Consider the following 26,249-nt stretch of genomic DNA (forward strand, 5'->3'; position numbering starts at 1 on the left):
CTCCATTGTGATCTGTCAAACATAAGGAAAGTGGAAGACTAAGGATGAGAAGTTAAAGCCCTACCAAGTTTATTTGGAGCAACTGATCCAATGCTTCAAGGAAGTCTCTTTTAAGTATCTACCCAGGGATAGCAATCGGTTCGCTGACACTTTAGCCACTTTGGCATCCATTGTAGAATGTGATACTCAGGATAAGATCCAGCCATGCCTAATAGAAAGGAGGACCCGCCCAGCATATGGAGAACCAGTCAAAGCACTCATCGAGGATGGAAGGCCTTGGTGTGCTCCCGTGATTGATTACATCAAGGAAAGGAGGTACTCTGAAGAGTTTTCAGAAAAAGAGAAGAGGCATTTGCGAAAATATGCTACGTAATTCATCCTCCAAGGAAACTTGTTGTACAAGACGTCTTATGATGGTATCCAACTATTATGTGTAGATGAGGATCAGGCTCAAACCATTATGGAAGAAATCCATCAAGGAATATGCGGACCACACATGAATGCAAGGATGTTGGCCAAGAAAATTCTCAGGATGGGATATTATTGGGCCACTATAGAAGCTGAGTGTGCCGCCTTCATCAGGCGATGCCATAAATGCCAAATATTTGCGAATATTATCCACATTCCTCCAACAGAGCTACACTCGTTGAATGCCCCTTGGCCGTTTTCTACTTGGGGAATCGATGTAGTGGGCAAAATAACCCCAAAAGCTTCTAATGGACACCAATTCGTGTTAGTCACCATCAACTATTTCACAAAGTGGGTAGAAGCCCAGTTTTATGCAGTCTTGACCTCAGCTAAAGTGGCAAAATTCATAAAAGAGAATATCATCTGCAGATGCGGTGTGCCTCAGTAATTGATCTCGGATCAAGGCTTGCACTTTAGGGGAAAAGTGGAGGAACTCTGCGATAGGTTTGGTATCAAGAGGCATAAGTCTACTACTTACCGTCCATAGACTAATGGAGCGGTTGAAGCAGCCAACAAAAATATGAAGGTCATACTACAAAAGATGGCAAATACACATAATGACTGGGCGGAGAAGCTTCCACTAGCCCTATGGGCATATCGGACTTCTATCCGAACCTCCACCGGAGCTACCCCATACTCTCTTGTGTATGGAGTCGAAGCTGTGTTGCCTATAGAAATTCAAGTCCCCTCTCTTCGAGTTTTACTCGATAGTCAGTTACCTGAAGGAGAATGGGTAAGGAACAGATATGAAGAGCTCAATCTCCTGGATGAGAAAAGGATGAAAGCCATGGACAATCTCAAGAAATATCAACAAAGAATGGCTAGGGCATTCAACAAAGGTATACGCACTCAAAGAATTGAAGAAGGAGATTTGATTTTGAGAGAGCAGCGAGCTCCTGTTCATAATCCGAGGGGAAAGTTCCAGCCCAACTGGAGCGGACCTTACAAAGTCAAGACCATATTGCCAGGCCAGGCGGTTCAACTCTCTGACCTTGATGGAGAAGATCTTCGGGGATTAGTCAACATGGACCAATTGAAGAAGTATTTTGTCTGAGTCACTTGAAGTGAGTTGAACTACGTTCGACCTGATTCCTCCCAAGGGATACGTAGGCAACTCGATATATCCGAGTGCGGTCTCAAAAAAAAAAAAAAAGGGGGGGCATTGTATTGGTTCCCTTCCATAAACTCTGCCAACCGGCATCCCCTGCATGTATGGGTAAATCTCGCCACTTGGCCTTCTATTCATTGACTTAGCTTAGGTGAAAAATCATCTAGAGCTGGTTATTAACAAAGAATTTATTCGTTCTATGCCACAAAATGCTAACCCAATCCTTCATGCAGGTAGTATGAGGGGACCAAAGAAAGAAGGGTTGGACGAACAGTTGCGCCAGTGGACCCTCCGGATGAATGTGGATGAGCCCACACTTCTAGAGGATATCCATCTAACCGTGCTGGGAAGAATCGGTTGTTTCAAGCTCTATCATGAATTACTCAAAGAAGTGTCGAAGTGCTGGAACCCCCAATTACATGCATTTCGCTTCGAAAAAATCTGGCTGGCTCCGACCATTGAAGAATTCTGGGCTTGCATGATGGCACCCCCTCAAGGAAAATTGTTCCTCCCAACCATGAAGAAAGAACAGCTTTTCAAAGATTTGGAAGATTTCTTTGCCATGAATAAGAAGGAGGTAAAGCAAGTTCTCAATTATAACAAGGTAGATGCGTTGAAAGTTGTGAAGATCTTCAACAACAATAGGTTTGAAGAGAAAGGACAGATCAGATGCAGAAAGTGGACATACTTATTCTGTATGATTGGGAGGTACCTGTTAGCATCTCCAAGAAGAGGCATGACTCCAATGATTGCGGAAGTAGTTAAATAGATTGAAGGAGGATGCGACATCGCTCCCACCATTTTAGCAGAAACATTCGAAGGGTTTGATACCATGAGTCAATCTCAAAAATACGGAACAGACTTCTTTCATGGATCTCCGACAGTGTTCCAAATGTGGTTAATGGAAAAATTGAAGTTGGTAGCACCAATTCCATGTCCTCACCTCCAACCCATGCATTACCAAATAAAAAGGGAAAAGCCAGAATTCCACATGATCCAAGACTGGAAGAAATATTTGGAGGAAAGAGATGTTCAAGAAATCAAGTGGGATTGCCCCTGGATGAAGGCTGAGGTAGAAGAACCAAAAACCCTCGGGTGCAATTATGTGAGATTCATGGGTCTGCTCATACCAGTTTTTACATCCCTTCCTTAGTATCTCTAAGGCAAGAATAGCCCATGTTGAAGAATGTCAGAACCCCAGAGATATTGACACAAGAAGTGGTGGTTTTGTTGTCCGAAATGTGGAAAAATGTTGTAAACAAGTGATATTAGTCCAATGTTCCCATCTTCATTTGTTTTCCTTTCTCATGTAATGGAACCATTGATCAATGGAATTCGTGCTTCTAAGGAAAAGGATTGAGTCATGTGCGTATTTCAAAGAAAGAAGTATTCAATGAATTCATGCAATAATGTGTAAACAACTTGTTTACATGTATAAAAGAATAATAAAAAAAATCATAGCACATCTGTACAATGAAAAAAAAAATAATATCATACAAACAAAAAAAAAATCAACAAAAAAGAGTAAATGTACATAGTTGTGCCGATAAAAAAAATATAGAGGAAATCGTGGCTCAGGGGAGTAATCATCGACATCCAGGCCTCCCCCCTCCCCACTTTGAGACATCCTCAGGCCATCTCTCTCGACCTCGACTCGCGCGAGGTTGAGCTGCAACTGCTCGTTCGCAAGCCTCAATCTCTCGACCTCTCTCCGATAGTGGTCAAGCTCAACCTTCTGAAAATAATAATAATAATAATAATAATAATAATAAGCATTAAAATAGAAATCAATAAAAAAAACAAAAAAAGAGAAAAAATAAAGAGGGGTAAAGCATTATCGTCCGATGGCCCGCATCCACATGAGATATGATCATCTCATCCATGCTCGCCATCATACGCCTCATGTCAGCGTATCGGCTCGCGTCCACCTGGACAAGATATCCATTTGAAATGTCAAAAATTTGATTGGATAAGTGTTCGGAAGGTTAGATGTGCTCACCCCATCATAAGGAAGAGGGAGGCCAAGGTCAGCGTCTGCAACCCGAGGAGGTGGCAAGATGACCTCGACCATCCCAGGCTCGTGGTGGCGGATAAACCACGAACGATATCCTGGAATGTGGTCATCTGGACCAGAAATCCGCAAGGCTGAGGCCTCTCCAGAAGGCCTGACGACGGACTCCGCCTCCACTGCTCGAGAGGTATGGGAAGAACTCCCACCACCGTAGACCCTTGGGACCACAGGGCGGCCTGGGAACTGTCAAAAGAAGAATAAAACAAGAGTTAGCTTAACAATCTAATGAGTAAATAAAAAGTGAGAAAAATGGAGAAAATCTCACCAGAGGCCCCTCTCGGGTGAGGGGGACGCAGACCGTCTCTCGGTGAAGAAAGGCAGTGTAGTCTATCTCGGCTAACACCAGCCCAATCCCTAGCTCACTTGCCCTCCAATGCTCGATCTCCTCTCTATCCATCAGGGCCGACTCATGAACTCTAGCTGGAGGAGGGCAGGGCACCAAGTGAGCCTCAGACCACTGTAGGGACACTCACTCTCCCAAGTAAAAGGTAAATCCCCACGGGCCCTCAAAGAGGACTCTGTGGGTGGAGAGAGTTGAGGCCCTAGCAAACAGGTCCGGATCTAAAATCACCTCCCCCAAGTAAGGGCGGAGAGAAGCCTGTTAAGTAAATGTCAAGATCAATACAAAAACAAAAAAAGAAGAAAAGAGAAAATAAGATGAACAATCAGTTTAGATTTACCTCAGCAGGATGCAGCTCGTCCAGGAGGTCGCGAATGGATTCAAGGTCCTTATGGCAACCACTCTGAGCAAGTGGGAATTACACCACCGCGTAGATCTGGGAAAAGTGGTTCCAGGGTCATCCCTAGGTCTAAAGGTGGGGACCCAAAACCGTAAAATCTTGTAGCTCCATGTCTGTAATAGATGGTTGTGAGTTAGCAAAGAGAGCTCAAATAAACAAAAATAAAAAGGGGGGGTGAAGTTGAGGAAGCTTACCCAAAGGACATAGCAGCATCCGATCAGGTTCAGCGACCCCACAACCAGATAGTCCATCATATCCAGGAAGTAGGCATATGCCAAACCACCCCAATCATAGCCCGCAGCTACGTCGAAGTCCTAAAAAAAGTAAACATATATGGCATCGGCGGTCACCGTACTCGTCATATGGCTGAAAATCACCTCCGCCAGCAAGAAGAGGAGGAAGCATCGAGCTTGTTGATCCTAAAGATCGGACGGTGACTGGTCTGTAATGACCCTCTCGTCCCAGGAACCCCTCAGGACCGACGCGGGGATCTCTCTCCCCATACCAGCGATCCCCAGCTGCTGCCTGTAATACTCCAGGCGCTCTGACGGCTCCAGCGAGGCTATAACCCTCTCCTCCGGATTCAAGGTCACAGGTACCCCTCTAAAGGGTAACCCCGTGATCATGTAAAAGTCTAAAGGAGTGATCGTCGCCTCGCCAAATGGAAGGTGAAACGTATGGGTGCACGGCCACCACCTCTCTATCAAAGCCCTCGCAGTCGGGCTGTCCAACTCGTGGGCTAGAGATGCGACGATGTGTCCCAACCCGGTCGGAATCACCCGCGCCTGCACCGCAAGGCAGAGTGAGCGGTACCACTCCGAAACAGCCTCCAGCCCACAATACTTCTTGGGCGAAGGGAGGGGCTTGCCCTGCAAAGAAAAATAAGGCAAATGGTCAGTCAAAATAGTTGGGACAACAGTCAAGATCAATACAGGAAAAAAAAAGAGAGACTGTGAAAATAAACAAGGGGCATTGCCTCCATTTGCGTGCCAAAAGACACATAGGGTGGTGTCTAATGGCCTCGCTATGATTTACGTGTCACTGGGTGCCTAAGGTGGTATCTAGGGGCATCATCTCCATTTGCGAGCCAAAAGACACTTGGGGTAGTGTCTAATGGCCTCGCCTTGATTTGCATGTCACTGGGTGCCTAAGGTGGTATCTAGGGGCATCGCCTCCATTTGTGTGCCAAAAGATACTTAGGGTAGTGTCTAATGGCCTCGCCTTGATTTGGGTCACTAGGTGCCTAAGGTGGTATCTAGGGGCATCGCCTCCATTTGTGTGCCAAAAGATACTTAGGGTAGTGTCTAATGGTCTCGCCTTAATTTGAGTGTCACTGGGTGCCCGCCTCCATTTACGTACCAAAAGACACTTAGGGTAGTGTCTAATGGCCTCGCCTTGAATTGCATGTCACTGGGTACCTAAGGTGGTATCTAGGGGCATCGCCTCCATTTGCATGCCAAAAGACACTTAGGGTAGTGTCTAATGGCCACACCCTGATTTACGTGTCACTGGGAGCCTAAGGTGGTATCTAGGGGCATCGCCTCCATTTGCATGCCAAAAGATACTTAGGATAGTGTCTAATGGCCTCGCCTTGATTTACGTGTCACTAGGTGCCTAAGGTGGTATCTAGGGGCATCGCCTCCATTTACGTGCCAAAAGATACTTAGGGTAGTGTCTAATGGCCTTGCCTTAATTTACATATCGCTAGGTGCCTAAGGTGGTATCTAGGGGCATCACCTCCATTTACGTGCCAAAAGACACTTAGGGTAGTGTCTAATGGCCTCGCCTTGATTTGTGTGTCACTGGGTGCCTAAGGTGGTATCTAGGGGCATCGCCTCCATTTGCATGCCAAAAGACACTTAGGATAGTGTCTAATGACCTTGCCTTGATTTGCGTGTCACTGGGTGCCTATGGTGGTATCTAGGGGCATCGCCTCCATTTGCCTGCCAAAAGACACTTAGGGTAGTGTCTAATGGCCTTGTCTTGATTTACGTGTCACTAGGTACCTAAGGTGGTATCTAGGGGCATCGCCTCCATTTGCATGCCAAAAGACCCTTAGGGTAGCGTCTAATGGCCTTGCCTTGATTTGGGTGTCACTAGGTGCCTAAGGTGGTATCTAGGGGCATCGCCTCCATTTGCGTGCCAAAAGACACTTAGGGTAATATCTAATGGCCTCACCTTGATTTGCGTGTCACTGGGTGCCTAAGGTGGTATCTAGGGGCATCGCCTCCATTTGTGTGCCAAAAGACATTTAGGGTAGTGTCTAATGGCCTCGCCTTGATTTGCGTGTCACTGGGTACCTAAGGTGGTATCTAGGGGCATCGCTTCCATTTGCGTGCCAAAAGACACTTAGAGTAGTGTCTAATGGCCTCGCCTTGATTTACATGTCACTGGGTGTCTAAGGTAGTATCTAGGGGCATCGCCTCTAGTTGCGTGCCAAAAGACACTTAGGGTTGTGTCTAATGGCCTCACCTTGATTTGTGTGTCACTGGTGCCTAAGGTGGTATCTAGGGCATCGCCTCCATTTACGTGCCAAAAGACACTTAGGGTAGTGTCTAATGGCCTGCCTGATTTGCGTGTCGGTGCCTAAGGTGGTATCTAAGGGTATCGTCTCCATTTACATGCCAAAAGATACTTATGGTAGTGTCTAATGGCCTCGCCTGATTTACGTGTCACTAGGTGCCTAAGGTGGTATCTAGGGGCATCGCCTCCATTGCATGCCAAAAGACACTTAGGATAGTGTCTAATGGCTTTGCCTTGATTTGCGTGTCACTGGGTACCTAAGGTGGTATCTAGGGGCATCGCTTCCATTTGCGTGCCAAAAGACACTTAGAGTAGTGTCTAATGGCCTCGCCTTGATTTGCGTGTCACTGGGTGTCTAAGGTGGTATCTAGGGGCATCGCCTCTAGTTGCGTGCCAAAAGACACTTAGGGTTGTGTCTAATGGCCTCACCTTGATTTGTGTGTCACCTGGTGCCTAAGGTGGTATCTAGGGGCATCGCCTCCATTTGCGTGCCAAAAGACACTTAGGGTAGTGTCTAATGGCCTTGCCTTGATTTGCGTGTCATTGGGTGCCTAAGGTGGTATCTAGGGGCATCACCTCCATTTGCATGCCAAAAGACACTTAGGGTAGTGTGTAATGGCATCGCTTGACGTTTGCGTGTCCTTGGGTGCCTAAGGTGGTATCTAGGGCATCGCCTCTATTTGGGTGCCAAAAGACACTTAGGGTACTATCTAATGGCCTCGCCTTGATTTGCGTGTCACTGGGTGCCTAAGGTGATATCTAGGGGCATCGCCTCCATTTGCATGCCAAAAGACACTTAGGGTAGTGTCTAATGGCCTCGTCTTGATTTACGTGTCAATAGGTGCCTAAGGTGGTATCTAGGGGCATCGCCTCCATTTGCGTGCCAAAAAACACTTAGGGTAGTGTCTAATAGCATCGCCTGATTCGTGTCCTGGGTGCCTAAGGTGGTATCTAGGGGCATCGCTTCCATTTGCGTGCCAAAAGACACTTAGAGTAGTGTCTAATGGCCTCGCCTTTATTTGCGTGTCACTGGGTGCCTAAGGTGGTATCTAGGGGCATCACCTCCATTTGCGTGCCAAAAGACACTTAGGGTAGTGTCTAATGGCCTCGCCTTGATTTGCATGTCACTGGGTGCCTAAGGTGGTATCTAGGGGCATCACCTCCATTTGCGAGCCAAAAGACACTTAGGGTAGTGTCTAATGGCCTCACCTTGATTTGCGTGTCACTGGGTGCCTAAGGTGGTATCTAGGGACATCGCCTCCATTTGCGTGCCAAAAGACCCTTAGGGTAGCGTCTAATGGCCTTGCCTTGATTTGGGTGTCACTAGGTGCCTAAGGTGGTATCTAGGGGCATCGCCTCCATTTGCGTGCCAAAAGACACTTAGGGTAATGTCTAATGGCCTCGCCTTGATTTGCGTGTCACTGGGTGCCTAAGGTGGTATCTAGGGGCATCGCCTCCATTTGTGTGCCAAAAGACATTTAGGGTAGTATCTAATGGCCTCGCCTTGATTTACGTGTCACTGGGTGCCTAAGGTGGTATCTAGGGGCATCGCCTCCATTTGTGTGCCAAAAGACACTTTGGGTAGTATCTAATGGCCTCGCCTTGATTTGTGTGTTACTGGGTGCCTAGGGTGGTATCTAGGAGCATCGCCCCGATTTGCGTACCAAAAGACACTTGGGGTAGTGTCTAATGGCCTCGTTTTGATTTGCATGTCACCGGGTGCCTAAAGATGGTATCTCGAGGCATTGCCTCGATTTGTGCTAACAGATATCTATGGAAGGGTCTAATGGTCTCGGTTCAATTTGCGTGTTTTGTAGTGCTTAAATGGTATTTTGAGGCATTGCCTCGATTTACGTGTCAAGAGACACTTGGGTCTCACTTCTAGCTGATAGTCCTAGGTCAAGGTCTAAGGTCTAAAGGTTCATCTAGGCGATAAATTAAATAACCTATAAAAATTAAAAGCATAACAGAGTGGGACTACTGACTTGGCCCCATATGGAGCGGCAACCGTGGTGGGCGGTGTCGACTAGGGTAACCCCTGAAGGGTACCATGCAGCTCGTGCGTCTTGAGCAGTAGTGCCAAGCAGTGGCTCCCTGTGAGACTAGCGTCCTCGTCGGCGAAAAGACATGGCGAGAATGAGAGTGGGTCGCAAAAGGAACAAAAAAGGCAGGGCTCCGCTGCAAAAATGGCAATAGAGAAGTGAGGGGAGGGCACTTCTATTTATAAAAGTAGTCATCGCGCTCACGGCACCGTGGAGATCTCCACGGCCCCGTGAGACAGCGGCCCACGGTGCCGTGGAAGTTTGCCCACGGAGCCATGGGATCTGGCACGGAGCCGTGCAAGCACGGTGCCGCCCATACACGGTGCCGTGTAGACCCCCACACGGCGCCGTGGGTCGAAAAGAAAAAAATATATATAAAAAAAAAAGAAATAGAACGGAAAGAAAAAATAAATAAATAATAATAAAAAGAAGAAAAAAAAAAGAAGAAATATATATATATATATATATATATATTTTACCAACATAAGTCTGAGGATTACTCTTCATGCAAGTACTCATGAGCAAATGGATTATCCGATTACAATGAAAGCCACTTGCAAACCGAATCATGGGGCCTCACGTATAGTTTGACCAAGGTTTCAATTACTTCTGCACTTATGAAAGTCACAAGTCTTCTTTACCGGGCTCACCCGTTATTAAACTTTCCTTTTACACATCTGTGGAAGCATCGTAATCCCAGGAAAGTACATCTGTCCTAATATTCCTAGTGGTGTACGTGCCATACTAATCCCCAATAAAGTTGTCAAAACCCTATTGAGGGGTGCCTTATCACCCTCTAAGCTACATATCCCCAGTGGAGTCCTCTAATCCTGATTTCCCTTCAAGAAGGTGTCCCTTCACCATCAAAAGCGGTGCTTCATCACCCTCAGAGTCATGCATCCCCAGTGGAGTTGTCAAAGCTATACATCCCCAGTGAAATCTTTAAAAATTCCCCAGTGAAACCCAAAACGTGATCTAAGGTCGAGCGGTGCCTTATCACCCTCATATCTTCGGTCGAGCGGTGCCTTATCACCCTCAAACTTGATCTTTGGTCGAGTGGTGCCTTATCACCCTCATGATTGATCTTTGGTCGAGCGGTGCCTTATCACCCTCAAAACTTGATCTTTGGTCGAGTGGTGCCTTATCACCCTCATATCTTCGGTCAAGTGGTGCCTTATCACCCTCATATCTTTAGTCGAGCGGTGCCTTATCACCCTCAAACTTGATTTCCGGTCGAGTGGTGCCTTATCACCCTCAAAACCTAATCTTTGGTCGAACGGTGCCTTATCACCCTTATATCTTCGGTCAAGCGGTGCTTTATCACCCTCAAACTTGATCTTTGGTCGAGTGGTGCCTTATCACCCTCATGATTAATCTTCGGTCGAGTGGTGCCTTATCACCCTCAAAATTTGATTGAGCAATGTTCGCATGATAGAGATTTGGTTTTTTCGAGTTTTTCTTTTGAGGATTATCGAAAGATTTTATCACGATTAAACCGTCTATTTTTGGCAACTCTGTCGCCTTTGAGCAAAGCGTCAGCAGTACATGCTCTTGGTGACAAAATTAGTTGGTCTTTTGTCTTTACCCTTTGGTCATTGGCAGGCCTCGCCAAAGAGGGGCAAACTGTAGACACTGATTTTTGTCACCCCCTGATCGGCGATGATGACAACGGGACATGGACGATGGATGACGCACTTTCCCTCTTTCTGGACCTAAGATACCTGACCCATAAACCCAAGAACCATTCTGAATACAAAGTGACCCATTTTAGGCCCAAAAATAAGGAAAAATGGCACTGCGCCCCCACGACGCCGTGGGCTCCTTCCACGACACCGTAGGCTCCTTCCCACGGCACCGTGGGGATGTGTACCGGATTTCCACGGTGCCACGAGGGGGTGTGACATCAACTTGCTGATGTCACCCACGGCGCCATGGAAAAGTCCCCCACGGTGCCGTAGACATCTCAACGGCGCCGTGGAAGACTTATCTGGCCAGGAGAGAGTGGGGACCCCTCCCTATAAATAGGAGGGTTCCCCTACCCCAAAAAATAAAGAATTCCAGTTAAAGAGACCCCCCCCAAGTGATTTCCACCTTCTTTTCCTCATTTTTCACCTTCCTTTCTCCCCTTTCTCCTATGAGAATGTGAGTGAGTGAAATTTTCTTGGTCGTGGATAGATCCTTCGATTATCCCTTCGAGCATAGAGCACTTCTGCTCCTAAGCATTGTTATCCCTTCAGTGTACGGATAGCAATCGAAATCCCTTTATTCCAGACGTTATTTTGTCTGTCTGTTCCTCTTCACACCATCTGAAAGAGTCGTTACTCTGCCCAGAAAGAATTGGCATCAGTCCATTCGTCTATCTCCCCTGAGCCAAGGGAATACAACCGTATAGGTATAATTACTGCACTCTTGTTGATTCAATGTAGTCCTTGCATATTTCATCATTTTGGTCTGTATTTTTCATATATGTAATGTAGTTGATTATGTTCTAGTTCAATTTATAACATTTGAATGTAGTTCATAATATCTCCCATCCCCGCAATAAAAGAGAGAGAACATTCGTCCTTATGTAGCATTTAAGACAGAGAGACCGGCTTCGGCCTGGCGAGGTGGGTGCCTAACACCTTCCCACACTCGTAACCTGACCCCTTACCCGAACCTCTGGTCAGACCATATGGAGTCACGTAGCCTGATTCCGTTCACAATGGATAGGGCTACACCTAATGGGTCCTAGGCCTTAACCCTAGGTGGCGACTTCACATTATGTTAGCATATTTTAATGCATGATCACAATCCCCATTTATCAACATTATACATTGACATTACTATCCAGATCAATAAGTCACGGTCGTCAAGAAGAGGCTGAGGAAACCCTCGCCGGGAGCCCCGGACGACCACGGTACTTACAAAGGGGCTAAAAGAGCTAGGGGCAGGCCCAAAATGACAATAGGTGAGGTTGTGAAGAATAACTTGCATAGTCTGGGTCTTGTGCCAAGTATGACCTCAGATAGATCCTATTGGAGGGCAAGGATCCACGTTAACAAGACCATGTAGCTGAGATTCTCCTGATTTTCTGGGGTATCCTCTTTCATCATACTTTCATTTTTCATTTTCCGTTACTTACTTTTCTTATTCAATTTCTTTATTTTTTCCTCTTCATCCCTCTTACTTTCCTTCCCCTTTGGGATGACCTCAGTTTTCTCTACTTTATTTTGAATGGACCCATGTAAGCGACCCCATTTAGTTGGGATAAGGCTTAGTTGTTGTTGTATGGGAGTTGGGCGGTCATTTCGCCCTCTCCCCCCCCCCCCCCACCCCACTGTCTAGGTGTGGCTCCTATGTGATTGTGTCCCCCATGGAGAACTTTTCTTCATTTTGTTCCAATTTTATCATTTAGTTTAGGATAAAACATAAATCAAACTTTAACTAAAAACCTCCATCTTCTTCTTCTTCTTCTTTTGCGTACACCCCCTTTCTTCATCCCAACTCTACCCCACCTCCCATGCCTCATCCTACAGCCCTGCAATAACCCCCCTTTCTTCATCCCAACAAAAACCCAAGAGAACCATAAAGGAGTTAACATAAATTTTCTGAAATCGTTTTTAGTGGCAACCTAAGAGAACAGTAGCAACCCACCATGGTTGCTGGTTTACAAATTATAGCAGAGGGGGCTTTTGGGTGTGTCAGTCTATGGTTCATGTTGAATATGGTAGTGCTTCCTTTGACCAAAGCTTTGGGTCAAATAGAATTACAATGAAGGAGTTCCAACTAATCATTCTAAGAGTAAAAAGTCGTAGCGCAAGTGGAAAAGTAGGATAAACGCACCGTTAAACTCAACGGTTAAATCTCAACCGTTGAGATTTAACCACTCCATCTTAACCGTTCAGATAACTGTAAGGTTAACCAGCTAAATAAAGTTTCATTTACCGGATAGTAAAATAACAATTTGATAAAAAATACCCTTTACCGGATATCCTTTACTGGTGAAATCGACATTTTGGGGGAGAAAAAAAGTTGAATCGTGAAACGAATGTTGGTATGATCTCTGGTTTTGGAATCGTGGAACGAAGGTTGCAATTTTTGGTTTTGGTGGTATAACGGTATTGCTTTTCCGGCAATCCTTCGTCCATTTCCCACCAGTAAAATCTCGGTATATGAAGTGTTGTTCTCAGTTTCTTTGTTTCCTCTGTTGAAGTGCTATTCTCTATTTATTTCTTTCACTTTCTCAATTTTTTATTTTTAAATCTGAAGTTGAACAGTTCAATATGTTTAAACGTTGATCGATTTATGAAATTTTATCTTGATATAAGATGGAAGAGTAGCCTGGCTTAGTGATTAATCTGGATTTCAAACCCTAGATTTGCATTCCCCTCCAAACCCTAGATTTGCATTCCATGTTGCTGAGGAAGCCCATAGGAACTCTACCACCAATTGATTACATTTTGCTGGGGAAAGGTTCGCCAGGTCGGTGAGTGAAGTATGAGGTTAAACAGGATTGATTGGATGGAGAAATGGCTAGTTGGAGGTTGATGGAAATAGTGTTGCAGGGTATGGAAAAGCAAAATGGAACAGAGCAGAGTGATTGAAATTTTGGGGTTAGGGGGTTGGAAATGCCAAAAGCAAAATCTCTCTAATTGCCATGCTACAGTTTAGTTCACTGTTTTCATTCCTAAACTCTGAATTGATGTGTCAACTTTTAAAAACCATATATTTCTCATAATTTTGCAACATAGCCATGGGAAGGACCCATGAATGACAATTCTCAAACCATTATTGGGCAACCTTAATCTGTTTTGACAAATAGTTAGTACGAATGAAATTTCTCTCTTTTTGTTTTGTCTCCTTTCTAGTGTGATTTTATTTACTTAGATATTAATAGACAGGTCCTTACCATCAATTGATAAGATTAAATTGTGAAGAGCAATAAGAAAAACATACCCAATTGGTTCACATGGGGGTGGGTTGAGGGTAAAGGAACACTGCACTTATACCAATGGAAATTGGGCATATATGGCCTACAATAAGGACCAACAAAAGTCTTTAGCTTCAAACCTGCAATTGTCTTGTTACATATGGAATGTTGTAAGTTTGGGATCCATTTTGCTATTACCATATGTAGTAAATTATTTAGTTGGAGTAAAATGAACAAGAAGAATTCGAAAATCTAAAAGTTTTGAAGCAAACTAGAGGTTAACAATGGCCAATCAGAACTAAAGGATATGATTGCAGTAGGAAAAATGAAACTGGAACTTAACTTTATCATTTGACCAAGATTTCTAGGGAGTTTGTAGGAATAAGAATATAGATAATGTGAAAATTGGGCTATGGAAAAAAGTTTTCCCAATAAATTAAGAGAGAGGGATTATGAAATCCATGGAGTGTCTTCACTGGCTTTCTAACTGAGTGATTCCTTCTACTATTTACAGCATATCTTCTCATGGTATGCATATTTGTGTACCTATATTTTGTTTCCATATTGCATCACAGAAAGGCCTAAGCTACAGGTCATACAATATTTGGCAGACCCAAGGAACTCTTACTTCATGTTCATCTGGGATCCTATTTCAAATAGAAAAGGGAACAAACTATAGCATTCCTCATTATAATTGGACTTATGAACAAAAAAGATAAACCTTGAGATAAATCAAGGTCTCCTAATTAGAGGACTTTGAAAATAGTAAAAATTCCAATTTTGTAGAAACCCTTGGATGGAGTGGGAAGGCTAGCACTGGAGACCTTCACATTGCTAATGTTTCTTACCTATTTTTGTTTAAAACTTCTTGGCTGCTGCATCACAATGTTTGACCATGCAATCTCTGATTCAGAAGGTTGGGAATTTATACTTCCAGTAGGTAATTGTAGATCCCTTAATCATTCCATTCAATTTTGAATGTTAAATATACTACAACATGGCTTGAACATATGAATTACAAACAAGATTTCCTACACATTGCATGCCAGTGTTTGGAAATTGATTCCCAAACAATGCATGGCATTATAAACAAGATTTGCTACACATTTGGTTTTTTGTGAAATCAACTAACCTGAATGTTTTAATTTGCTAGGATGAACTCAGGCTTGTATGTATGCAGCATCTCATGATTACTTGATATTATTGTACTCTTTTTTTAATGTATAATTGAGCAGATGTCTTTTTCTAAGAATATGGTTACCGTTGCTACTTGCGAACTATGTAGTATGAGGTGTAAGAAATATATTTGTAAGTCAGCTAAAAATAATGGTAGAGAATACTACAATTATCCAAGTGGCTGTCCATTCTTCTTGTGGGTAGACCAATTAAGATTATGTGACTGTGAAAATGGACAATATAAGGTGAGAACTTCAAAAACTGATAAGAGCAAAGGTCGGACATTCCGGTGCTGCCCAAAATCAACTTCAGTATGACTACTATACCAACCTTCATATTATTACGTCCTTTATAACAAATATTGTTGGAATTAATTCTTTGGGGTTGACTAATGTTTTTTGAATTGAAAAACAGGCTGAACATAATGGGTGTGGAATGTTCAAATGGATTGAAGATGAAAGACCGTGCTCATCTACCCAACATACCCCAACTTCACTTGAGGGCGCAAAAACGTCCACAATTGAACAAGCTCCTTCAACTGAATCCGTGTTTATGAAAGGATATTTGAAAGTGGCAATCAAAGGCTCGGAGAATCAAACAAGATTGTTACAAGAAGTATTTGATGCGTTCAGTGAGATGGAGCTGAACGCAAGGAGGAAAGCATAAATGAGTAGTAGATAAGAACAAGTGAAGATGATGATGTAAATTTTGAGAAGAATGAGATGGTGGCCTGGAACTGATTACTTGATATTTTTTTTAATGTGTTGTATAATGTATTGACATTTGAATGAGTTGGGAACATAAACTATTGTATCTTGCATCTTGGGATGATGATGTTTACTAGGTTGTGTGGGTGATCATTGGATCTAGATTGCTATTGAATGAATGATGAATTGAGGAAAGAAATACAAGTTGGATTTTAGATATTTTTCATTCTATTTTTTTTTTTTAAGATCACTATTGTGTTATTTACAGGTATGCAATATTGTCTTGTATGTGCCGAAATGCTTTCCATTTGGAAGTAGACTGTGGTTGGATTTGGGTCTGATCAATATTTTGTTTTTTAATGCAGTTTTTAGACCAGTTTAATATGAATTGCTATGACCGATTCAAAAAAATTCAGAAACTATTAATAATGATATTGATTAAGAAGCTATTTGGTGCTGAGAAATTCATTGGCTAGAATGAGTGTATAACACCCTTAATGAGTCCCCGTCCTAAAAAAAATTAATATGCAAATTGGTGGAGAAGCCCTTAGTGTGTTGATGGGTACTTGAAGTTTGTGAATCATAGCATTCAGAATAATAGAACTTGGACAGCCGGATGTATTTGCCTATAATAATTTGATTGACTCAGTGAACAATCGATCTAACTATTCAATATTTGGTGTGGATAACTTGAATTTGGCCAAATAAGTCCCAATTCCGAATGCAAAGATCAGTAACGAGACACTGAATTTGGCCAATTCAACAATTAGGAACTTATAACACTGTCTTGGGTACTAGGGTTTAGAGTTTAAGGGTTATTGGGTATATAGGGTTTTAGGTTATTTGGGTTTTTGAGTATTAGGGTTGTAAGATTTTTTTGGGGTTATATGGTTTAGGGAGTTTTGGGTATTAGGGTTTTACGATTTTGGGTTATTTGGAATTTTTGGTTTTAGGGTTTTGGGGTTATTTGGGTTATATGGTTAATTGATATTATGGTTTTAGGGTTTTAGGGTTTCGGGGTTATAGGGGGTTTTGGGTATTAGGGTTTAAGGGTTTTGGGTAATTTGGATTTTTGGGCTATTGGGTATTATGGTTTTAAGGTTTTAGGGTTATTGGGTTTAGGGGGTGTTGTGGCAAGATCTGGTTTGAGCTGTCGTCCACCTGGTTAGGCCGACCTGCATAGGTAGACAACACAAGACAAGAGAGTGCCGGCCTGGGCCGGTTAGTACACTCCGATGCCTAAGTCAGACCTCTACAACAGATAACTCTCCCAAGTTAAGAACTTAAGGAAAATGAGTAGCTAGAGTCCCCTTTACCTGGGTTAGGTGTGTCTATTTTATAGTTTTGATTTACTGGATCAATGTGAGTACTTACTCGATCATAGACGGTAATATCGGCATCATGTAGTCCTAGGTGGAATGATCTGTGCTTGACATGTGTCAGGCTGGTAGTCACGTAAAAGGTGTGACTTTGACCTGATCGAGGTCTATGGTTAAGTTAGTTAACCGTACCAAGTTCTTGGGGCACCAGGCCGACCTGAGTTAATAATCATCCCGACCTGAGGCCTGGTGATGTTTGGTTCACGCCTTTTTGCACTAGGTTTAACCTAATCGGTTCGGTAGTTGTCTGGTTCTCCTCGTTTTGCCCGGGGGATTGGATGAGTCGAACTATGACTCATCAGGGGGTTTTGGGTATTAGGGTTTTTGGTTTTTGGGTATTAGGGTTTTGGGTTATTTGGGTTTTTGGGTTATTGGGTATTAGGGTTTTGGGTATTTTGGAATTTTGGGTTATTGGGTATTAGGTTTTGAGGGTTTTGGGGTTATTGGGTTTAGGGGGTTTGGGGTATTAGGGTTAAAAGGTTTTGGGTAATTTGGAATTTTGGGTTATTGGGTATTATGGCTTTAGGGTTTTAGGGTTATTGGGTTTAGGGGGTTCTGGGTATTAGGGTTTTTGGGTTTAGGGGGTTTTGGGTATTAGGGTTTTTGGATTTAGGGGGTTTTGGGGTATTAGGGTTTTTGGGTTATTGGGCATTAGGGTTGTGAGTTATTTGGGTTTTTGGGTTATTGGGTATTAGGGTTTTGGGTTAGTTGGAATTTTGGGTTATTTGGAATTTTTGGTTCTTGGGTTTTAGGGTTTGTTGTTATTTGGGTTATTGGGTACTATGGTTTTAGGATTTTAGGGTTTTGGGGTTATTGGGTTTAGGGGGTTTTGGGTATTATGGTTTTTGGGTAATTTGGAATTTTGGGTTATTGGGTATTATGGTTTTAGGGTTTTAGGGTTATTGGGTTTAGGGGGTTTTGGGTATTAGGGTTTTTGGGTTTTTGGGTATTAGGGTTTTGGGTTTTTGGGTTTAGGGGGTTTTGGGTATTAGGGTTTTTGGGTAATTTGGAAATTTGGGTTATTGGGTATTAGGGTTAAAGGGTTTTGGGTAATTTGGAATTTTGGGTTATTGGGTAGTATGGTTTTAGGGTTGTAGGGTTATTGGGTTTAGGGGCTTTTGAGTATTAGGTGTTTTGGGTTATTGGGTATTAGGGTTTTGGGTTATTTAGGTTTTTGGGTTTAGGGGGTTTTGGGTATTATGGTTTTTGGGTTATTGGGTATTAGGATTTTGGGTTATTTGGGTTTTTGGATTATTGGGTATTAGGGTTTCGGGTTATTTGGAATTTTGGGTTATTGGGTATTAGGGTTTTAGGGTTATTGGGTATTAGGGTTTTAGGGTTTTGGGTTATTGTTAACTAGTCTATGGAATGGAAGCAATTTTCCCAGTCGAACTAGAAATACCCTCTCTACGGGTCATGATGGATAGTGAAATTCCAGAAGCAAAATGGATCACGACTAGATTCCAATAACTAAACCTCATTGACGAGAAAAGGATGTGTGTCATCGACAACTCGAAGAAATACCAACAAAGGATGATGCATACATTCAATAAGAAGGTAGTGCCACGCCAACTATCCGTTGGTGATCTGGTACTCAAGGAGCAACGAGCCCCCATACACGATCCACAAGGCAAATTTAGGTCCAATTGGAGCAGCCCTTACATGATCAAGGAAATACTACCTGGCCAAGCAGTACGAGTAGTGGATCTAGATGGGATCGAACTTCCTTACTTGACAAACATGGATAAGCTCAAGAAGTACTATGTCTAAAGCTTCCTAAATAATGGAACTACGTTCGACCTGATCCCTTGAAAACTTAAGGGTACGTAGGCATCTTGGTGAAACAACATCAGGATCGGTCACATAAAATATATATATATATATATATATAATAAAATCAAAACCAACAAATCAAATTAAAGTTTAATCACAAGTTCAAAAGTTTAAGCCACATCAATGTTAAAAAAAGAAACAAAGTAAAGTACTACTCTTGGAAATCAAAACATCCTAAGAGCTCAAGTCTTCCACCTTCTTCTACAACTTTGCAATCCTTGCCTTCAAAACACCCATATCGTCCGTATCTTCACCATCATCTTCTTCTACCTCTCTGGAACGCTTGGAACTTGAAGAACTTGAAATCTCCTGTCCATGTCAACCTCCTCCTTACAGTCTTCTCTTTCTTTTTGTCCTTGAGTCTTCACCCAGTCCTCATATTCTGCAGTCATCCCACCATCATCAAAAGCTCCCGCAGTCTTTAATATTGTCTTAGATCGCCACAGACTGGCAATCCTTGTCACTAATTCTTTGTCCAGTTATTCTGGAAGATGAAAATTCTCCAAGTCTTCAGGCACATCCTAAGTCAGTCCATATTGTCAACGCAATCGATTGGGTATGTAGAAAGAGGAGTGACCTAGTCCCATTAGGCGCACATAGTTACATCCAGAAGAATTCAACACCGGTGCATCAACAGGCCACCATAAGCACCACCAACGGATGTCATCAGAAGAAATACGGGAGAGAGCACGTTCCTAAGAGTCCCAATAGTGATACTCCTTTTTTACAGAATGAAGATGATAATGTTTGATCTTAAAGTCTCCCCTCATCGACTTCACAAATTGCCACCTCTCACAAAGCCAGACTTGCCACACAAATAGAAGCAAGTATATTTCTAAATGTATTGCAAAGCAATGTAAAGAAAAAAGAAAATCGCGAAGAGAAGAAAAATTACTTACAGCAAATATGGGCTACCAGCAAAATCTTCACTACGAGGAGTATGACTCCCACTCAAGATATCCAACCCCTTCATTGTTTCTGCCAAGACAGTAGGAACAACGTCACCACCCCGTTGGATTTGCTTGACTACCTCCATCAACACAGGAAAGCACCATGAGCACCAGAGTGAAGAAGGAATTGGGCAATCACACAAAACAGAAAGACTTTCTTCCTACACTCCATGAAACCATGGTCACCTCTATGTTGACCCGTAAAAAGGCGAATAATCGCCAGAACATCTATACGGGGACCATGCATAAAGTGGGGAAGACGTCCCCTCTCTAATCTAAAGAAGGACATGATGTCTTTGGAATAGTCATCCTTCATAAGAGAACGTATCATAGCACCATGACGAGGAGAGAGAAGGCATGCAAAAAATTCATAAATTGGACATACCTCAGCGGTACCAAATCGGAACACGTGTACTTCAGGGATCCAATAGCGAGAAACACCTCAAAGCAAGTCCCATGTAAGCGCCATGTTCTTCATGCCCATTAAAGGTTGGAGATGCACTCTCCCCAAGGCTTTATGATCCTCCCTCAGCATGGAGTCCATCCATGAACTCAAAGCCTTGTCCATTGATTGGAGAATAACAAAAAAATAGCAGAGTAGAGAAAAAGAGAAATTTTTTGAGAGGAAACACCTAAGAGCAAAGAGAGAACAAGAATAAGGGATTTAACACCCCCTAAGTCCCTTAATATAGCCCCAAAGACGACCAAAGGCTCAAGAAGGGAAGGGAAATCAAAAAATCTTGCAACTGGGCATTCCAAAAAGGAAACAAATCGGAATGGAAACACGGAGTCGACAGTGAAAGACCCCATTTTGACAGCAAACTATGTCACCATCGACATCAAGGCCCTATTGAGGGATTCACTTCGATGTTGAGCAATGCATTTTTACTGTCTAACTTGATTCAACAGTCGGTGTTTGGTACTCGACATTCACAAAATTAACTTTGATGCCGAGACAAGCCTTTTCAATGTCGATTGATAGCAGCTTAGGGTCAATATTGTAGCCTCGCAGCTTATGATAGCTTTATGCATTTTTGGGCAGTCCGCACTGAACTAGTGGGTCCCTGCCATCCCAACATGTCATCCTATATCCTAGGGCCATGATGGACCATCCCACATTGCTTACATGTACATACACCATAGTTCCACTTATCCACACAACCAATGGATAAAAAATCCTAAGAAATGGATGAAAAATCAAACATTTAAAACCATCCCAAAATACTTATAGGGTTCAAAGGTTCAAAACTGTTCATCATCTACTTTCAAAACAAAAAAGAACACAAAAAAGAGAGAGAATCTACTGGGCTGTCTCGTCCTCATCGGACCCATCTCCATCCCCCTCGTTACCATCCTCGTATCCATCCTCTTCATCATCATCATCCTCGTTGTCCTCCCACTCTTCCTCAATCCGTGCCCCATGACCTCCTACGGGATCCTCAATCTGGATTGCAGGAGACCTTGGCACAGGAACCTCCACAGCTGGGGCACGCTGGGCAGCAGCTAAAGCCTCATCCCTCTCCTTTTGAAGCCGATTGGCTATTGCCTCGTACCCCAGAATGTCACCCTCCTGCATTACATATCAAGCATTAGCTACATTTCAATTTGGACTAACCACACAAGAAACAATATAAGAAGCAACTTACTAGCTGAAGGATCCACTCATACTGAGAAGCGGCAAGTTCCTGCAATTTAACAACCATCCCCAATAGATCGTTATGCTTATAACCAGGGACCTACACCGATGGTCAGCTTCCATGAAAGGAAGGAAATGCAAATTCAAAGCAAAGTTAAAACACTTACAAAGTCGAAGCCACAAGGAAAGCCAGCGACAGACAAAGAAGGACGAGGAACAAGCACTTCCCTACCCTGACAGATGAAGGACCACCCAGGCACATGGAAGAAAGCATCCGGCACCTTGTACGAGCACAAGGACGCCGAAGTCGATCTAGCACCAATATCGCCAATAGGGGAAGGCACCGCCTGAGGAGCAGACTCAAACAAGGTAGCCTCACAAACTGAGGTACCGATACCAGCCGTGGCAGCACCAGTAGTCTCTCCAGCCTCATAAGGCTCGATGCCAGTCGGAGCCTAAGCATACAAGCGAGTTAGTAACCAAGAGAACAAATGGAAAGACAAGAAACGAATGAGTTTGAAGCTTACCCATGGACCTAAAGGAGTGAGTTTGACTAGCATCAACTCCTTCGCCCTATACCTGCGGTGACGACTCCACAAGTTAGGCTCAACGAAGGGTCGAGCAACGACACCCTTTATAAACCAGTGCATCTCCTTCCTCGACAGCCTCTCCGGCTTGAGCATAAAGCGTGGAGGCCTCATAAGGATACCAAGCCTCTCGATACCAGCCACTGTCTATAGGCCCGATCTCCTAAGTACTAGGCGTACCCAGAAGGCCCAGCGAAGACCATGCGCTGAGGCACAAGTCTCCTAGCAGCCTCTAGCCGAGCCTGCACGCCCAGCTCTATAAACTCGAACGACTGCCACACCACCTATCAACATAAGCACATTCAGGTCAATATCAAGCCAAATATTAGGTAGGAAAATAAGTAATGCAAAACAAGATTTTACCTCCTGCGGGGAGAGTCGGTTCAACATCTCCCTCACCTCTGTCACTGGAACCTTCCTCTCCTTGGGACGGGTGTTATCAGACAACCACATCCTCGCCCTAGGAAAGTATGAGTCGTCTCAAGGCCTCAATCTGGGGGCCCGTACCCCTAGATGATCATAACACCAGCACTACAACCAAGACAAGAAATGTCAATACAAGCAATGCAGGTACAAACAAAGCAAGAAAAGCAAAGTTAAAGGATTACCTCTAGTATGAGCCAAGTGCCACCAACTCATTGGGTGCACAGCATGGCCAAGGAATCTAGTGTGCTCAGCATGTGGGTATAGCGTACCCCAGTCCAGTCAAAGGCCTTCACCTTCGACAGATCCTTGAGGTACCACACCATGGAGATGTGGATCCTCATGCCGCTGGTGCTAAACAAGGTGTTCCCCAAGAGATAGAGGATGAAACACCTCGCCAGCTGGTTCAGCTTCTCACGGCTAGAGGAGTCGGTCACGGTCTTCTTCTCCCACTCACGATGAAACCATTGCACCGCCACATTCGACTCAAGAGGAAGGGACCCGAGCTGCTTCTTCAGCTCCCCCTCATTGTAGTCCCAAGCGTCAGGGTGCCCTGTCACAGCCTCACCACCAAACGATAGGCCCATATATAAGAAGTAGTAGAGGGGCGTGATCCCCATCTCACCCACAAGCAAATGGAATGTGTGGGTGGTAGGCCACCACCTCTCGACCAAGGCCTACACCAAAGATATATTGGAAGACCTAGTCTGAAGGAGACCTAGATCCTCGAAGCCAGCCACTACAATCCGCTGGCGAACAACACTATAGAGCTGGCTGTACCAGCTCAGAAGAGTTGATCATGACCCATATTTGTGGTAGGTCACGGGTTCCTGCAAACAGGGTAACAGTTTAAGAATTAGTTCAAAACATCCCCAGTGGGTCAAGCAAGAATTCATTAAATGCAAAGGGTTTAAACTGGATTAGTCCTCAAATCCATAGAATAACCTAAGCTAAGCCAAGCAAATAGCACACATGAGCATATCACAAGTAAAATAGGCAATAAACTAGGTTATCCCATCCACGGAATCCCATCAAACAAACCTATCAATCCCTAGTGGATTCCAACAAGACAAGAGCAACTCAAAATAGAGCTTACACATGCCAAGGATCATGACGCATTGGTTCTAAAATGGGACTATCCATACACAAACCTACCTAAGCTAGGGTTACCCAAATCATCAACAAGCATGACAAAATCAAAGTTGCGCAACTTTCACAAGAAAAGTTCATATGGTTACGAAAAGAAATTCAAAATGAAGGAATCCAAGGCTTACCTTGGGCGGCTTCCAGGCATTGTCGCAAATGTGAGAGGGCATGTCCCGGAGCCCTAGATGACTCCTCACAATTGCTCAACCCATCCTCGTCCGGACCCTTCTCTGGACGACGTGCGGGATCACCTCCTTCCCGTATCACAATGCTGAAACTCCTCGATCTCTTGGGAGGAGGAGGTGTACTATTAGACCCCATGGGCCTCTTGCCCAGACATGGTAGAAGACAAGAAGAAAAGAAAAGAAGAACAAGGCATAACTCACAAAACAAGACCTTTCTCAAAATTCCACACGGATGGGAACAGAGAAGGAGATGATCGTTTCAAGCCCAAGAATGCGTGATTTGATTCACAGTAGGTCACACACGGCCTAAATATGTGGGAAAACCTTTTTGGAGCCCTAAAAATCCGCAAGAGATGGAGTTTGAAATGAAAATGAAATGAGACTTTTCGTATTCATAAATAGATTTTTATCGTACAATCAATATTGAATTGCCCTTCCCTCGACATCGACGTCCTGTCGATTAAAGTACTTCGATGTCGACGTGGGCTTTCACTGTCAAAGAATCAATTTTACACTGTCGAACTATACATTTTGCCTCTAAATTCCAAATTTTGAACAAGTGGATCCACCACAATGGTGACTTGGCACCCCTAGCACGCTAATGCCCACCTTACATGTGGCCCGCGCCCACAATCAGGCAAGGTTCCCAATCTCCAATCACGCCCGCACAATCGACGATTACCAACTTGGGATTTCAATCAATGTATCCCGCACGCCCTTGCACCAACAAAATTACCAGTCTGCCCTCACCATAGCAAGAGCTACACAGTCACCTGCAAGATTAGAAAACTACCCCTTTACAAAGCACCTCGCCCTATCAACGGTGAATTTATCCTTTGAAATGCCCGTAATATCGGCAATCCTTATATAAAGCACCTCGCCCTATCAACGACGAAGTAACCCCAAAAGCGCTCGTGCTATTGGCGATAATCTACATAAGCACCCTTGCCCTGTCAACGGAAAATTTACAACTTTGACAAAAGAGCCCGCATTATTGGTCAATCACCCCAGCCAGTGCAGCCTGAACAATTGGCAGCCCGAGCATTACTATAGTTCAACCGATGGAGCCACCTGTGCAGGTACGCCTCTATCCCCCACACTCTAGTGCCCCTGAGCAAGGCACTGGCGAGTTTTTTCTCAATCCAACGAAATGAAGTGTTCGCAAAATCACTTCTTTGACTTACAACTGTGCACAGTCTCAGTCAAAGAGGTGCATTCTAGAGACACCTCATTTTGTCTTTTCCCATGGAGGTTTCCTGTAACAATGATAAGTACCCTCTAAGGCCTAGAGTCGGTGTCTCTATGGATGTAGCGTCAGTGTGCACTGCTCGAATCTGTTTATCGATCACCCATTCCCCTTGTCGGAGCCCAAACTAGAGCCTCCAAACCCTCAATGATCCCCTGAAAAGGCTAGCTCTGACCTAGACCCCTTAGAACTAGCCTGGTCCAGCACAGAACATGGCCCTAACAGTCCAAACCCTAGCAATTGATACTGGAACCCATCTCAACACTCAAAGGCCCCGAGTCGACATCGAACTATTCCATCTCACTGTCGAACAGTGTACTTCTACTGTCTATCTCACTTCGACATTCAATTAAAGTCACTTGACACCCAAAAAACCCCTTCGATGTCGAGGCCTATTCATCAATAGCCACTCGATGTCAACCATAGCCCACTTCGATGTCAAATCGGGCACTCTCATTATCAAATAACTACTGATCTGAGAAGCCTAAAGTTGACATATTTTGCTCCAATTACGATTCCTTTAGCGTCCTAGCCTATTTGTGGCACTTTGGATCTCAATCTTGGCTCCCTTAGGCCCCAAGAAACACCCCCAAAGGCAATAAAACACTTTCCACCTATCCATTGGTCCTTACCTTGACTTTACACCCACCATCGATGTAAAGATACCTCCGTTGGACAATCCGTATAAACCCAACCATACCTACACGAATTTGGGAGTGCACACACCCCTCTACATCGACAAATATACCCCTCTCACGTTGAGGAGGGTTATACACACAACCTTTAAATACACTGGACATGAGCCTTACTTAGCCATTGCATGAATTTGGCATAGCCTTCCTTTGGTGACTCCTTGCCTATATTGCATTGAGACACCCCCTATCCATACTTAGCCTCCATTCAAGAGTTTGAAGCTTCAACCCATCACTACCTTTACCTATTGAGAACTACAATCCTACTTGCAACATCAAGATTTGAAGATACCAAACCGGCAATTTTGGTGCTTAGCCAAAGAAGCATTCAAGTACAAGACACAAGAGAAGCCACAACAAGCGGCGATACTTGCTCAACGTATAAATCTATTGAGTTACACAAGGGAAACCTCCACGCCCTTATT

The sequence above is a fragment of the Telopea speciosissima genome, chromosome 5 (assembly GCF_018873765.1).
Source record: "Telopea speciosissima isolate NSW1024214 ecotype Mountain lineage chromosome 5, Tspe_v1, whole genome shotgun sequence".
Lineage (NCBI taxonomy): Eukaryota > Viridiplantae > Streptophyta > Magnoliopsida > Proteales > Proteaceae > Telopea > Telopea speciosissima.